Raw genomic sequence first — 17,647 nt, 5'->3', positions numbered from 1 at the left:
TTATTGTATATTTGGGAAAGTTTTAGTAAAATTATTTTAATTATTTCTGTGCTTATTTAAGGAATCAAGTTGTTCCTCCCCATATCTATTTATCTGATTTATTTTTTGTGAATTATCTGTATGTAACTGAAACTGAGAGAGTCTTGACCTTTAGCTTTATACTCTTGCTACTCACTGTGTTCTCCATTTGAGTGACATCTAAAAATTAAGGTACGCTTTAAACTAACTTTTGTTCAATAGTCACACTAACTTAGAGTGAGATATTAAGAATTCACAAAAATATGCTTATCTTTAGTATGTCTTGAAAATTAAAATATAGCAATACTGAGCATTAAAAATCTAAAATCTGGTCTAAGTTCTGAATTCAGAGTAAGCTTTAAAAGCTAAAATTGCTTGGCATTTATCACAGGTAAATGAATTATCAGAAAGAACTGTGATTCAAAACTTAAGCAGCAGTTTCCACATTAATGAAAACACAGGTTCAAATAGAACAAGGTAAATAGTACAAACGAGGTATATACACACTCTGATTTTAATGAAACTTAAAATCTTAATGAAAAAATTAAAAGCTTAAATTAAAAACTTAAGTGACATCTGTTTCAGTCTTTTGTCTTCGTATATGATCTACGACCATTTCTGCTTATCCAAAGTTAGGTAGCTACTTTAAATTAACCATGTAGAGTCACTGTCTAGTAGATTAATCTTGGAATTATCAGAATGTGACCATTTCCAAACTATACTTACAGGTTCACTGTATAAAGATCAGGGATTTTCTTAAAAGGATATAGGTAGTTAATTTCAGGGGTACCAAAAGCACTAGCTTTTGTTAAAAGTTTCTCAACTATATACTTTATATCTTAAATTATTTAAATGTTACTAAAAGCTTATAGTTATGTCAATGCTATATTCTACCTTCCTGAAGCTTTTGTTCAAATTATTCTTTGCATACTTGTTTTCCTTACGGTGCTACAACTAGTAACACTTTTAGTGAATTAAATATTGAATTAATAAAATCTTAATAGAACGTGCTGTGTTACTGTGAAATGTAATATGTGTGACAATGTTGCTGATGATTAGTAAGCAGTGCTTGATGAAACATAAGAAAAAATAGAACAATACTCTTATTTTACAATAATAACAAAATCCAGAAAATGTATAAAACATCCTACATGAGTAAAAGGCAGGTAGAAGTCTCTTTAAGAAAATACTCTCCAAAATAAACCTGTTTGATACACTGAAGAGAACATATCCATGATTGAACTGGGAGATTTATCTATGAAAAGCAATATTAAAGATATGTAGAATGAATCAGTTTTATTTTATTCTGATGTGAGCTTTGTTCATTTATTCTAGTTTCTTTGTTCATTAAAAAATAAATAGGGTTCTTATTGATACAATTTTAAATAAACTGTCAGCTTATTCTGCAAATTTTATCTGCTCAATAACCCTTTTAGTGTTTCAAAACACTGAAAATTTATGAAAGTAACTTAAATGATCATCAGATACCTGAATATATTCTTGACTATAATTCAAATGTGTATTTTATTAGTCATGCGAGAGGATCATATAGAACACTAACAATACAAAACTGTCAGACATCCCAGGAAAGTTAAAAAAAAAAAAAAATAGTAAGCATTGTGAGCTTTCTAGTAACCCAGTAAAACTATTATCTTTTTGTGCTTAAATCAACATGAAGAATTTCCTCAAATGATTGAAGGTATATTATTCTCTCCATAAACTGTTGCTCCTTATTACATTAGCCATCATGAAGTCTTTTACTATCTCCCCGTTAATACTACTTGTAAAAGAAGTTGGATCTTGATTAAACTTTCCCCTGACTACAGCTGGTAGAGCTTAAGCTCCCTGGATGGATTTCATCCTCAAGGTGAGAGCTTACTGCTGAAGAGGCTCTAAGTACATATTACTCCACTGGCATCAGTCACTTTGGATTTATGCTGATGTCAGAGAAAGTGAAGCCAGCAGAATAAAGCTTATATCTACTTTATCCAAAAGGTGAATGAATGCCTGAATGACTTAGGTGTGTGAAATCACAGCTCCTTCCCTTAAGACCCGTCTGGAAATACTTGAAAAAATTCCTATTTTTTCCAGTACTTGCTGTATGATGATATCAAGACTTAAATTGCACCAGTAACCGGAATGGTTTGTTTATGTTGGTTTGAAATACTGGCTGGTGTTCATACACTGAGAGTTGGTTTCCCCTTGGTGATCTATATTCAGGATATAGCATAAATACTTAACCTTAGTAAAACGTAATTAAACAAGGTTCTTTCTTCTTTTTCCATAGCTCAAAAAGCGCAGAAGAAACAAGCACAATTTTCAATGGTTGTAGAAAACAAAGAGAATTCAATCAGCTCTTAACAATGTTGTGTTTTCAAATTCTTTACTTTTGTTCCTGTGTTTCTCAGTTTGTTTGGCGGTTGGTGTACTTAGTAAAAGTTGTTGACGTGAGTACTTCACAAATTATGTTTTATTAGTTGTACTTGGGAGAAAAGGGGAGGTAAACTGCTGTCGAGATGACTAAAATGTTTTTACAGTGCGTATGTTGAACTCTGAAAACTTTGAAAGATGAGCAGGGAGGCAGCTGAGCATCTCATTATGCAGATGTGCCAACTCATATTGCATAGTACAAATAATGAATGTCTCTCAAGCATGAAGCAAAATGGCAGAAAGGAACAAAGACTTAATGACTATATAAAACATGGGCTAGAAAGTGAGGAACAGAAAAATCAAGACAAAGAATGAGTAAGCGTTTGTGCTAATGTTCATGATTGTGATTATGGCTGGTACACAAATAGAATGAGAGATGTGACTGTAGATGAAATGTAAGCATATTTCTATGTTTCATATGTCACATTTTTTTCTAGAAGTAGAACTTAAAGAACTGAATGTGCAGCTAGAGATAAGTAGCTAGAGATTTTCTAAACAAGTTGTTTTAAGTTTTTGCTCAGTAGAAAAAAACATATCATCCATTGCTCTAAGGATTTCCCTTTTCTAGTGTAAATGGAACCATTTCATTTTTTTGGTAATATATTCCAATTATAAAGGTAGAAAACAGAGGTGGAAAAGCTTGTAAGATAGACATTAAAGTCACAAAAGGTAGTAGCATTGATATAGAATGGTGTACGTATTATTGACTGTCCATTCTCATTCTACCAGCCAATTGAGAAATTCACTGAGATTCCATACCTCAGAATAGAATTTCTGTATCCTTCCATCACAAGGACATTAAAAGAAAACGGTAACATATGTAAACTTAATAAAAAGACTTTGACTTTTTACTAGCTATGGCAATGCTATATTGCTGGGCTATAAAGGGTTACACCACTGAAGGGAGAGCAAATAAGTAAACTGCGTGATCAAAACATAAAATGACCCCGGTAGACTCTACTGAGAAGAAAGAAACATCATACTCCTCCCAACAAAGAGGAGGAAAGAAACCCATTATCAATGTTATCCTGAGCAAGGAAGACTTATCCTTGGTGGAAATAGGTCCATGGGACCTGACAGGATGCACCCACAAGTGCTGATGTCACTGGAGGCCACTCTTGACTGTCTTTGAAAGGGCACAGAGACTGGGAGAGGTTTCAGAGGACTAGAAGAAAGCAACTGTCCATCTTATCTTCAAGAAGGGGAAGAAGGAGCATCTGGGAAACTAAAGACAAGTCAGACTCACCTTGATCACTGGAGGATGATGGAGCAAAATAATCCTGCAAGCTATTTCTAAACAGGACAAGAAGAACAAGATGATGATCAGGAATAGTCAGTATGGATTTATGAAGGGGAAATTGTGCTTAACTAAACTGATGAGAGCCCTCTATGATGAGATGGCTGGCTTAGTGGATGAGTTGAGAGCAGTGGACGTTGTTTATCTCAACTTTATAAATGCTTTTGACACTGTATCCCATAACTTCCTCACTGACAAACTGATGAAGTATAGACTAGATAAGTGGACAGTGAGATGGATTGAAAACTGTTTGAGCTGCTCGGCATAGGGGGTTGTGATCAGTGGCACAAAATCCATCCACAGGCCAGTCACTAGTGGTATACCCTAGGGGCTGATACTGGGTCAGATATGGCTTAATATCTTCATTAATGACCTAGTTGATGGGACAGACTGCACCTTCAGTAAGTTTATAGGTGATATTTGGAGGGGTGGTTAATATACCAGATGGTTGTGCTGCCATTCAGAAGGACCTTGACAAAGTGTAGAAATGAGCCAACAGGAACTTCATGAAATTCAGTAAGGGGAAATGCCAAGTCCTGTACTGAGGAGGAATAATCCCATGCACCAGTACAGGCTGGGGACTGACCAGCTGCAAAGCAGCTTTTCCAAAAAAAGACCCTGGGAGTAATGGTAGACAACACATTGACCATGAGTCTGTAATGAGCCAATGACAAAGAACGCCAATTAGGCTGCATTAAGAAGAGCTTTCTCAGTAGTTTGAGGGAGGTGATTCTTCCCATCTATGAGCCCTGGTGAGATCACATTTGGAGAACTGTATCTAGTTCTGGGCTCCCTAGTTCAAGAAAGACAGGGAGCTGCTCGAGTAAGCCCAGTGAAGGGCCACTAAGATGACTGGAAGACTGGAACATTTTGTAATGTGAGCAGAAGCTGAGCGATTAGGGGTTGTTTAACCTGGAGAAGAGGAGGCTCAGGGCGGGTCTTATCATCATGTATAAATACCTGATGGGAGGGTGTAAAGATGACGGGACTAAATTCTTTGCAATGGTTCCCAGTGAATGGACAAGAGGCAATGGGCACAAACTGAAATACAGGAAATTTAATCTAAACATAAGAAAAAAAAGAAAAAAAAAAAAAACCCTTTCTTACCGTGAGGGTAGTCAAGCACTGGAATAGGTTTTCCAGGTTATGGAGTCTCCACCCTTGGAGGTATTCAAAACCTGACTGGACAATGTCCTGAGCAATCTGCTCTAGCTCACTCTGCTTTGAGCAGGGCACTCGAATTACACAATCTCCAGAGGTTCCTTCCCACCTCAGTGATTCTGTGATATTGTGATTCCCTTCTTGGTAAAGAACAGCGGATGCTGATAACTCACTGCAAGTTCACTCCTTTTCCCCGGAAAAGTCTGCTGCCATCAAACTGAGGGCTCATATGTTGGAAAGGTATGCATAACACCGGAAAAAATAGGGTAGACCCTGGAAAGTTTTGTGTATCAGTTTTCACTGTATACTTTTGGGACTAAATCTCATCAATTGATTTGTACGGACCTGGGTTTTTGAGGACTGACTGATAAATCTGAATGCAATCAAACAGGTATTTATATTTAGGCAACTGATTTGAGGCCCTGGGGCATCTGCTGACACCTAAATCTAGGTGTCTTAGTACAGAGTTTAAATGAACCACAGCTGCCCATAAACATAACTCCTGCCGACAGTCCATTCTGTGTCTAGCAGTGCTTCTAAAATTTCCAGTAAAAGGATGTTCTTGTGCCATTCATCTTATATTTTTCCTCTTTTTTTAGAGTGTTTGGAAATAAACTAAAACTACTTTGTGAGGCACAGGAAGTTTACGGGAAACAATATGACAATTTTATGATGCTGTTTTCTAGACTTTTTGTTACCTTTTTCTTTCATCTTGAATTCTTTTTAATATCCATGTGTTGACAAGCCTAGAGAGACATGGCTAATCATAGAAACGGAGCTGGTTAGAATAGTATAAGAGGATTTAATGGTGTGTATGATGCTTTTGGTAGGAGCAGGTAGTAAATAGAGTAAAGGTTACTGATGTGGCTCAGGCTCACTAATCACACTTTTAAAGATAGCCCTAAATACTGACATACCCAAATCCAAAGAACAGTGGAATACCCAGAGAACCTTACATTTCCCGGCTTTGGGGTGCTTATCTTCACAATATTCCTCATATTCAAATAACAAGCTTCCACATCAAAGGAACCACAGGAAATTATATTTTGAACATCTCTACTGTGTGCTTTTCTGTTCCATATACATTCTGTTATGTGTCGCTGCTTACAGAACCTGCTGTGAAACTTGGTAGAACTGGAAATATGTATTATCTTCAGGGAGGCTGTTTATCAGTTTTAGCAATATATCTTTGTCAGGCTCTGCTAAGTACAAAAGAATGTAAATAGTGATAGTTTGCAACTTGGAAAAGTTTTCTGAAGAAGCTTCAGAGAGAACAAAAGGCACTTATCTGACCTAAGGATTCCCTGCTGAAATTTTGGCCCCTCAAACACTGAAAATTTGGTTGAGTAAAACATTCTAAAATGTCCAGAGTAGATCCAATATATTTCCTGAATAACTTCAAATGCAGCATACTGATACGATATAAGAACATTTTAACTTCGAAATCAAATTTTACAGAGCCAAGATGCATAAATATGTCTGGATTTTCACTGGTATAGAATATTGTGGGAAGAAAATTCACATTTTGAAAGAATAATTTCTGAATTGAAGAACAATTTCCTTCAAAGATTAATTTTAGCCATTTGTTTCTTAAATTTAGTTCTCTTGGTTTTCACGTGGTGTCAGCCACATAAGGAGACTACGGAGGAGCGTAACAGCAGAATTCTTTAGTAGACTCTGATTTCCTGCCTGTCCTGAAAAGATGTCATGCAAGGCTTTGGACACTGTCTCCCATCACATCCTCCTAGGTAAGCTCAGGAAGTGTGGGGCTAGATGAGTGGAGAGTGAGGTGGATTGAAAAGTGGCTGGATGGCAGAGCTCAGAGGGTTGTGGTGAACGGCACAGAGTCTAGTTGCAGGCCTGGAGCTAGCGGTGTCCCCCAGGGGTCAGTCCTGGGTCCAGTCTTGCTCAATGTATTCATCAATGACCTGGAGGAAGGGACAGAGTGCATCCTCAGCAAGTTTGCTGAGGATCCAAAACTGGGACGAATGGATGACACACCGGAAGGCTGTGCTGCCATTCAGAGGGACCTGGACAGGCTGGAGAGGTGGGCGGAGAGGAACCTCCTGAAGTTCCACAAAGGCAAGTGCAGGGTCCTGCCCCTGGGGAGGAATAACCCCCTGCACCAGGACAGGCTGGGGGTTGACCTGCTGGAAAGCAGCTCTGCAGAGAAGGCCCTGGGAGTGCTGGTGGACAACAAGTTAAGCATGTGTGCCAGGAATGTGCCCTTGTGGCCAAGAAGGCCAAGGGGATCCTGGGGTTGCGCTGGGAAGAGTGTTGCCCACAAGTGGAGGCAGGTGATCCTGCCCCTCCCCTCCCCTCAGCCCTGGGGAGGCCTCACCTGGAGTCCTGCGCCCAGTTCTGGGCTCCCCAGGACAAGAGAGACATGGCACTCCTGGAGAGAGTCCAGCGGAGGGCTACAAAGGTGGTGAGAGGACTGGAGCATCTGTCATATGAGGAAAGACTGCAAGAGCTGGGCCGGTTCAGCCTGCAGAAGAGAAGATTGAGAGGCGATCTCATCAACGTGTACAAGTATCTGAAGGGGGAGTGTCAAGAGGATGAGGCCAGCCTCTTCTCCGTGGTGCCCAGCAACAGGACAAGAGGCAATGGGCAGAAACTGAACCACAGGAAGTTCCATCTGAACATGAGGAAAAACTTCTTGACTGTGAGGGTGACAGAGCACTGGAGCAGGTTGCCCAGCGAGTTAGTGGAGTCTCCTTCCTTGGAGATATTCAAAACTCGCCTGGACACAATCCTGTGAAATGTGCTCTAGAGGACCCTGCTTGAGGAGGGCGGGTTGAACTAGATGATCTGTCCCTTCCAACCTCAACCATTCTGTGATTCTGTGATTTGTAGCACTGATGAAAACAAGGTAAAATGAAAGTGAAGGATATGTAGCGCTATTTTATCTTATTGGTAAATTTATTTGAATCATAAGCAAAGGACTCTCGATGCATACTTCTTCCATAATCATGATTGAAGGTCAGGCAAAGACAGGGAATATGTTTCTCTGAATAAAATTCTTTTCTTCCTTCTCTTGTGTCCTTTTTCAAGATAGATCATTCTGCAGACTCTATGCTGCAGAGTTCCATGTCAGGCTATTTTTTAAAGTGCAAAATCACACTCTCTTCTTAACTTCTTATACTCTTTTTATTCTGATTTTGTGTTGATTTCCTGTGACATGAGTGGCTGTTCTTACTCTTCCTTTAAAAGAGTTGTTTTCCCATATAATAATCACCCTCCAATATGCCACGTTCATTGACATTTTAGCAAAGAACAGGGAACAAATGTACCTTTAATGCAGCAAAAGTGTGTTAATACAAGTTAGAAACTGTATTCTGATAAAGAGATTTCAGTAAGGACTTTGTTAGAATACATGGCCCAAAGCAAACACCAGATGCTGACTTCAAAGCAAAATTTCAGAGAAAAAACGATACATCCATCTTATGTATATGTAGTATTCTTCAAGTTGCTACAGAACTGTCAACAGAGCTAAAACAAATTTAAAAATATATTTAAAAGATTAAATATCTAATAAATTTAGGAAAAATGTGACAGAGATGTAAAAGAACAAATGTCATAAAGAATGAAATGTAAAAATTTTTTCCATTTCTCTTTTTGATTCATATTTTAACTTTGATGTTTTGATTTTGATTTGTCTTGAAACAACAGGTTGTTAAAAGACTATGAAATCTTTTGAGGAACTATACAGTTGGACACAAATTTTAAAATGTAGTTTAATATTTAATTATAGTTTACTATAGCTGGATAGAATGATCCAGGTTGGTGAATGTATTGTCATTCTGAGCAATTTCAGAGATATGGAAGTCCATGGTTGAAGTCAATATCCCCTACTTCCACTAGGGGATAAATAGGTATGCCCCTTCACTATGACAGAAAACACAGTTTAACTTTCAAATATAGAAGCAGTATTGCTACTTCTGATTGCTCTTTCTTTGAATAGAGTCACTTTGTTATGTGATCATTTGGTCTTTTTATTATTCCATTTGCTTTTGTGTTCATAGCTTTATCTTGGGTGAAAACAATTTTAATTAATACTAAATTTTTGCACTCAAATTTTGATGTTACTGTAATTCAAAAAAGCCACATGATGAACATAAACATGGCTTCAAGTAATATTGTGTGTAGTATTTCTATACTAGTGACAATGAGAAAAAGGATAATTTATATAACTATTCTATAAAACCAAATTATTACAAAATGCTAAGTATTAAAGTGTTAAAGTACTATAGCAATAAGATTTATGCCATTACAAATATATCTAAATATAGATATATTTAGATATCTTCATCTATATACATATATATCTATATACATTACAGTGGCGTACTTTGAGTAAATAGTTTTTGAAAGCTTCACCAAGGAAAGCTTGCACTTGAGAAGAGATCAACTTCATCCTCAGTTTTCAAAAAGCTATTCCATGTGACTTGTGCTGGCAACATCTTGTCTTTCAACATATAGGAGAGGATAGAGTGGAGTTCATCTCTGCTTACCTGACACTCGCTTATCCGTTGGAAAGTGATGCCAGAAAAAAAAAAAAAAAAGAGTCTCAAAGCTTCTCTAAGTTATTCTAGCAGGTAATTAATATTGCTAAAGCTCAGAAATAGGCAAAAGAGCTCTATGGGGAACTAAGTGAAGGAAAATAAATCTTTATAGGTCTTATTTTATTCTCGATGCTTAAACTGAGACGCTGTTAGTACTATGTTTTCAACTATATTTGTAAATGTCTATAAGAAAATTAAATGATATTAATGAATAAAAAAAAATTAACTTAGTCTAATTTACAAGTAACTTTTATCTTTCAGCATAGCATGGATGCTTTCCTTTGCTAATGTCAAGTGGACATAAGCACAATCCTCCAGCACCAGACCATGAAGATTCAGGACCATCACTTCTCTCTTTTTTCTCATCTGATTCTTTAGTTTTACTTCAGCCACTTTTCACTGATTGTCTGTAACCTAACAAAATTGTATTAATTTAGATGTCTTTTAGTGTAAAGGAGACAGAGAAATACCAAAATAAAAAAATAAAAACTCTGTTCTGTGATATCAACTATGATTATATACATTGTCTAGAAAATAGAGTCGAGTTCTAAGAAAATATAAACAGGTTCATATCTGTCTCTGACTTTCATCTCATGCTGAAATAAAGTCTTCTATTTAATGTTCATAGTCTTCTGTGTTATTCTGCTGTGTGGTTCAAAATCATGTTTAGATTCTCTGTAGTCTTGAAAGCTCCTACAGCAAACATTCTCTTTAAGATAAATTACTTTGATTTCTGAACTTTTAAAAAATAAAGGATATAAATTTGTCTTTCCAAGATAAGGTCAGTGGCGGTTTTTGAATGGAAGGTTTTGGTAATTCTTCTCATTCCATACCTTTGTGTCACAGTTCCCCAGATTATTCAATACTTAATGAGATTTTGATGATTGGTAAAGTGCACTGAGTACATCTTGCAGGTAACACAAACTATTTAAAAGGAATCCACTCAAGTGGAACGTTTGGTATTTACTACGTTATAGAAACACTGTTATGTACAGCAGCACCCAAAATAAGCTTGAGGGCAAAATAGCAGATCAGGAACACTGCTTGACTTCAGAAATGTGTTTGAAGTTAACTATAGAAAGCTGTTTCTGATATTCTTAAGGGACAGCCTCAGGAACACTTCACAAGGAAAGGACTTCGGGGTAAACTCACTGCAATGTGTGTAGCCCAATAATCTATGCAGCCTCCAGCTATTTCATCAGCATCCTGACAATGACCAGAAATACATTCTCACCAGAGGCTTTTTGACAACACAATATGCAAAGTATGTGAGATCTGGTAACAGACTGAGCTCAAGCTGGTTGCCAGCATATAAAAGGCAATGCAGATACTGGGCATAAGGTTCATGAAAGGTTTGCTGGAACAAATTTCACACCACTGGCCAGATCCCAGAGGCCGTCTGAAACCTGGAGTGACCTTGGAAATTCTGTAAGAGAAAAAGCCTGAGTATGAACAGATATCCCAACGGTTAGCAAGCTTATTTAACATTTTTCAGAATATGTCATGAGTTGACTTAAACTCTCTCTAAACCAAATCCGCAGCCCTTAAACATAAAAAGTCAGTTTGATATTAGTCCCACTCCCTGGATGATGTTCTATGGTTAACTTATTTGCTATTAATATTATATCATATATTTCTGTTATTATTACAAATTTAAAAGATATATATGAAGATCCCCATTCTCTCACCATTTACTCCAATTTCTTCTATCTAACAGTAAAGGAAGATTTTCTGCTATCTATTAAAAGGAAAAATCCTTCTTTTTGTTCAAAAAAAAAAAAAAAGAGCCCTGTAAATAAAAGGAAATATATGTTAAAAAAAAAAAATCAAGAAAATGCCTGGATATCTCATCACAAAGCCCCATTTCTTCAGGTGGTAAAAAATTGACTTTCCACATCAGAATTTTATGTTCCAAAGCTTTCTCCTTATTTTTCTTATACACAGTAATCTCTTAATTTCCTTTATGCACAAACTGTGCTTTTGATTGCCTAGAGACTTCTTTTCCAGTTGTTTTCCACATGCAGAGCCAGATTCAGAAAAGCTGCTACATCTAAAATTGAAAACAAAAATCAATATAATCACAAGGAAAATATATATTATCTGCCATGGACATTTGCTACAGAGATACTTTTTCCTGAAAGCTGAATATGATATATTGGAAAGATGCTATAATATATTATTTACTTTGGGAAAAGAAAAGTATAAACCAAAAACTCTGCCTTTAAATTCACTCTTCCGAGTCTATTGTAAATTCTGACTGATGACTGCAAAATCAAACACATATACATATACATATACTTGCCTATACAAATAAATACTTGCCTGAGACATAAGAAAAGATTATAATTAACATGGTTGCTCTACGTCTTAATATCTTAGACACTTTCCTAATTCAAAAATGTCTTCATAACATTTCTGTCTGCCTCTAAGTTAAAATGTTGATATTTGTTTTCTGGTAGCAGGCAGTGGAATCAGAGGTTTCTTCCAAGTAAAAGAGAATTGTAAAAATTGCAACAAAAGGGTCCAAACAACAAAATCTTTAATAGGAGAACGTTTATAGCTCCAACGTTCATTCAAATTTTAGATCTCTGATGTAAGATCCCAGGAGAGTATTTCTACAGTGGAGATTTCTTCTTAGAGCCTAATTCTTATAAGCTGTGATGACTACTTTTGTTTTCTTTCTTGGTAGTCTCTCATGAGATGCACAATCTGTTGCCTCCCCTGTTGCCCCTCCTCCATCCTCCCCCCCCCCCCCCCGGCCGCAAACATGTTACTGACATTGCTGAAATTGTTAATATGAGGGAATTGGGGACCACTGCGATTAAGGAAGTCTGAGTAACTAAGACACCAGGCAAATCTCAAGATCTCAAACAAGCACTTATTTATTATGCTCAACTAATAGGTTATGTGTCTGTAACAACTAAGAATCAAGCACTAAGCAAATATACTAGTCAAGCATTAGGTATATGATACCATGAGTCTGATGCCTGATCAGTCTTTGCTGATTCTTACTTTCCAAGTTTAAAAGCAGGCTTGAGAGGTCTTTGATGAGTTCCAGGCTCCCTTCACAGCCAATGAGGAGCCAGGTATTTCCCAAGACTATTTTGGTTAACTAGTTCAGGATGGAAGGAAGTGGCCTCTGAAAATGCCTTATTCTTTCCACATGTTACAAAGGGAGCTTAAAGTAGTTGCTAATCATATAACCTTTAAACATCTATGTATATGTTCACTCATTCTCATACCAAACCCTTAAAGTTTCAACAAAAATGAAAAGACATTGCCAATATTTTTCATATGCTACCTTTTCCTGTATGTGTGCTGTATATATACTGTCTATACAGTCACAAAGTTTCTATGTATGTGCTCATTCAGCAGCTAGTGTAGTTTTTAAAAATAAAATTCATTTTAGCCAAATTGATTGTGAAGGTAAATTACTGATTAGTCAGATAAACTTTCCAAAGAAGAAACTGAAGTAAAATTAGAAGGAAAAAAAGAAAAAGAACACTTTGTTTTCAGGCAATTTAATCCTATCTATCATAAACTTTAGAGGTATAATGCAACAGATACAACTGATATGATAAACAATTGCTTTCTGATCTATTGAGCAAACAGATCTGTATAAAAATAACTCATGTCAAGAGTAGGGCCCAACTTACGGCCATTATACATTTCTAAGAGTAAATTAAAACACTGTGCTGGTAATAAATGTCATCTGAGCACAATATGATAAATGCAATGTGTCTTTGGAATCAAAATGCCTGGCTAGAAAAACAAACAATACAATACCAGTATGATTGTGAGTGGACTGGCTTCATAAAATAAAAAGTATAAAACCCTGGTCGATATCACACTGCCATTAGCCTTCATGACCCACCTATGTATTGCATTTAGAACTGACTGGGTATGCTTTAGTGCAAGTGGACTGACCACTTTTCTACTCCATGTTGTCTATTCCCTCCTTCTTTCTTATCTCTCTCCTATATGCCCCCCCAAAAGCCACCTTTAGAATGATGGACCAAAGCTGACCAGAGCTTGGAGGTCTGGCTACCTAGCCTTTCCCTTTATATTGAGTTTGCTCAAAAAAGACCTACCTGATTTTTTTTTTAATTCAAACTCCAGGGGTAAATTAAAAATCAACTAGAATTAATTTATTTAATTAATTAATTTCCTAATTAATTTCCTTTTCCATTTCCAAGGTATCTTACATCTTCAAGACACTGAAGCTATTTACTTTTGCCAAAGACACTTCTTCGTATCAAGTGTTGTAATTTCTAACTTTTACCTCTTTACTGATCTATATTTAACAGCCAGAGGTCACAGGATTTTGGGGCCCTGTGCGGTGGTCCCCTGGAGCAGGATGATAACGTACCATAGTCACCATCTGAATCCTCCACTAAAAGGCGGGTTATGTGCTCTGGTCCTTTCTGTTCTTTTCTTTGAGGAAGGTTTCCTGCTCCATTCTCTGATTCTTTTTTCCTTCTCTTGTCTTCTACTCTCTGGAGTTTGCAGGCTTCCTTACGTGACCGTTCAGTCGCTCACCAGAGAAAGAAGACTCTTCCCGCTCCTTTTAGAGTATTCCTCAAACTCAGTCACTGTCTTTTTAAAGGAATATGACACCCAAACTGAGAACAGACAGTTGTTTGTCAGTGCAGCTGTTATGCACAGATGAAATGAAAAAATTCTGAAATCAAGGGTTTTCCAGAATGAGAAAATAACATCTGGTATTTATCAAGATGTATCATTCCTTGAATTGTTTGTCAGGATGACATATATTGATTCCTTGCCTAATTAAAAGTGTAATGAAAAATGAGTACAATAACAAACACTAAAATCAAAACAGAAGATTCAGAAAGGAGGTCCTCAATGGTTTTGAGAATGCAGCACAAGGAAGAAATTGCAATGAATTAGTTCCAATCATTTGCTTTTACTCTCTTTGAAAATAGACAAAATCATTTTCAAAAATAAGTCTTCTAAACAAGTCTATAATGATTTCTTTAGTTTGGGCTACCTCATGTCCCGGTCCATAGCAGAGGAGCACCCACACCAATTAAAGGACATTTTGGAAAATTAATTATTCTCCTCAGGACTTACCCAATATAAAAGAATTGGGTTCGTTTACGCAGTATAGGGTTACAATACTCGGATCAGTTGATTTACAAATGATATAACTTTACTAATTTCAGTTAAACAATCGATACAAACATACAGTAACTATAAACAATGGTATGTAGTGGAAGCTTCCAGGAAAAAAGAAAAAAAGAAAAAAAAAAAAGGCAAATGAGGTTCCACAGTAAGTAAAACTATACATGATAGCAACACAGCTATATTAAAAAAAAAAAAAAGAGAAGGTGTGCAGGGGGCAGCGAGGGAACTGCCCTGATCAGGCCACGCCAGGCAGGCGTGCTGATCCCCAGGAACAAAGCCTGTAGAAGTGATCTAGCCACACCGGTGGGGGTGTGCTGGTCCTCGGTATAAAAGCGCGTTCGGGTTTCAACCCGTATTTGCGATCCGGCCGCACCGATGGCGTATCACTGGTCCTCAGGAACAAAGCCCGTAGGGGTTAACTCACACCATCTCATGCAGCTGCTCAGGAGCAGTGGACTCCGCTGGGCTTGTCCTTGTCCGGCATCCCGTACCAGGAGGGAGTCGGGGCGGGGAGGCACTGAAGGAGCACTGGTCTTCCTACCCGGTGCTTTCGCTCCTGACGACAGCTGTCCCGCAGCCACGCTCCTTCTTGGTTCTTCTCTCCTCTCATCTGTTACCACCACCAGCTCCAGCAGCCCCCAAAAAGCCCCCACCAGTAGTGTCAGCAGCCACCTTTTATAGCCAAGGCCCACTTGTGGGCAAGGTCATGCCGAGTTTGGTTTCTGCTTCCTTTCTGGAAAGTTCCCAGTGAAGGACAGCCGGGGACGCTAGCAACATGTGACCTGTCCTCGCCAATGAGTTTAAATGGACACTGGTGGGAATCCCGATCAGGGCTGGGCAGTCTGATGGGGGTAAAATAAAGGTTAACTGCAAACTCCAACACCTCAGTAACATCATTCAGTTCTCATTAGGAGCACACACATGGCCCATGAATTATCCAAGTCCTACTTATCCTCCTGACTGAAAGTAAGATTTCTTCCTTGATAGAGTGCTAATCCAGAAGATCAGCTCATTCCAAGCACTTTCCAGCAAATTTATGTTTGGCGTTCAAACTGAGATATTTAAGATCAATACAAGGCAACATAGATACATATTTATTTATATAATTTTACTTGTATGTTTATATTTAAAAAGGAACAATGATTTATTGTCAGAAGACAAACAAAACTTTGTTTAGCTACCTGCTGCTTTTCTTAAAGATGCAGTTTTTCCTGTGGCTTTTTCTGCTCTGCTCTGTTATATGCCTCAGCGCATATAAAATTACGTAGAAGTCCTAAAAATTGGATAAGTATAGGTCCTGATCCTAAAACTAACTCTTGATATATGATTCATTTTTACACAGAGGTGCAAGTCAAGAAGCCATCTGCCAATTCATTTTCTTTTCCTTCCTTACAGGTGCCTATTCTGGAAGAGGTTTTCTCTTCTTGGCTCCATGTGGTTGTGTTTGAAAGATTAGGTTTCAGAAATCGAGCAGTTTCTTGAGCACTTCAGATTGTTTTGAGGTTCATATATCTAAGGAACCATCTACATGAGATTGTCTAGAACATATGGGGACTGGGACACATAAGACTGTGGACAGACTGTGGACACATAAATTTAAGTGTAGAAGTGACCTATCATGAGATAGATGACCTATCTTCAGATAAACGTCTAAGTTCCCATTGCAGCTAGTGGAGAGAAAATCAGTGGAAAGTAGAGAGCTATCTGGCTCACCCTGTAATAGAAACCTATGTTTCATATCTCTAGGCTCCACTGACTATACTGGCTGCACAATTCAATTGGGAATTGAAAGGGAAGGGAAGGGAAGGGAAGGGAAGGGAAAGAAGAAAGAAAGAAAAAGAAAGAAAGAAAAAGAAAGATCCACCAGAATTAACGATTGTGTAAGATGTGTTAAATATGCTTTTTGGGAAAATAAGATATACAGAGAAGAAAAAAAAAAAGTATTTTGGATCTCTGAAGACTATTTTAAGATTATCCCTTATGGATATTGTTTGTACACCATGAGAAGTTCGCATATCTTCCACTTGATTTATATACTGGTAAAATAACTTTAGCACGTGCTTCTATCTCTCTAGTGGCTTGTGGAAAACAGCTTCTGTTCTTGTTTAACACAATCAAATTAATTTAATTTGGGTTAAAAAAGGTTCCGGTAAAGTTATGAAGCTTTACCTAGACTTTTTATCTTGGTTTAAAGCTGATTGATTGTACAGGCTTCCTATCTTTACATTCCTATATGCCAGTTAAATTGCTAGGAGCAGGCGTAAGAGCTTATTCCCTGACACAGATGCATTGGTTAATATCTTATCTTTCAAGTTCTCAGCAGTTTTCTTGAGCAAAAGGACTGACTGCAATATTTCACAAAGTGCTTTGATAGTTCCTATATTATATTCTTTTCACTCATGCAAGTGAACAATTTTTTTAAAAAACATTGTATTATGTCTGTTATCTTTGACAACTGATATTTAATCATGTTCTCCTGATGAAAGTGTATAATACTCCTAAGACTGTTTTATATAGTTTTCTGCTTCCCTAGCTCATTGTTAGGCAGTTAGTTAAAAAACAAACAGAAAAATGAAAAGAGCCTCTTTTCTGTAGAGACTCTACAAGAGATTTATAAACGTTACAGAAATAATTCTCCTATTTTTTAATCTGTGCAAGTAGAAGTGAATATATGCAAGGCTCTATCTGATATGGCAGATGACTGATTCATCAATGTGCTAGATAGCTTTCTCTTATGCAAACCATATGTCTCAAACCATACAGCTTTCAAGAAAGGTTGCTAATTTTCTTCCTATTTTAACATCTTTCCAAATCATCTGTGTGCCTCCATTTCTTTTGGCTTTGTTTTGAAATCGTCTCTAATTGCAAAGAAATGAAATATTGGAACATACATAATGTGTACCCAAGCCCCATACACATCCAGAAGTCATATTCTCAATGATCTAACTAGGATTTAAGTGAGTAACAGAAAAAATTAATTCCAAAACACCCCAAAGGGAATTTAAAGACAAGCTCTGATGTGCAAAACTAT

The sequence above is a fragment of the Struthio camelus genome, chromosome 1 (assembly GCF_040807025.1).
Source record: "Struthio camelus isolate bStrCam1 chromosome 1, bStrCam1.hap1, whole genome shotgun sequence".
NCBI lineage: Eukaryota > Metazoa > Chordata > Aves > Struthioniformes > Struthionidae > Struthio > Struthio camelus.
This window is presented reverse-complemented; position numbering follows the sequence as displayed.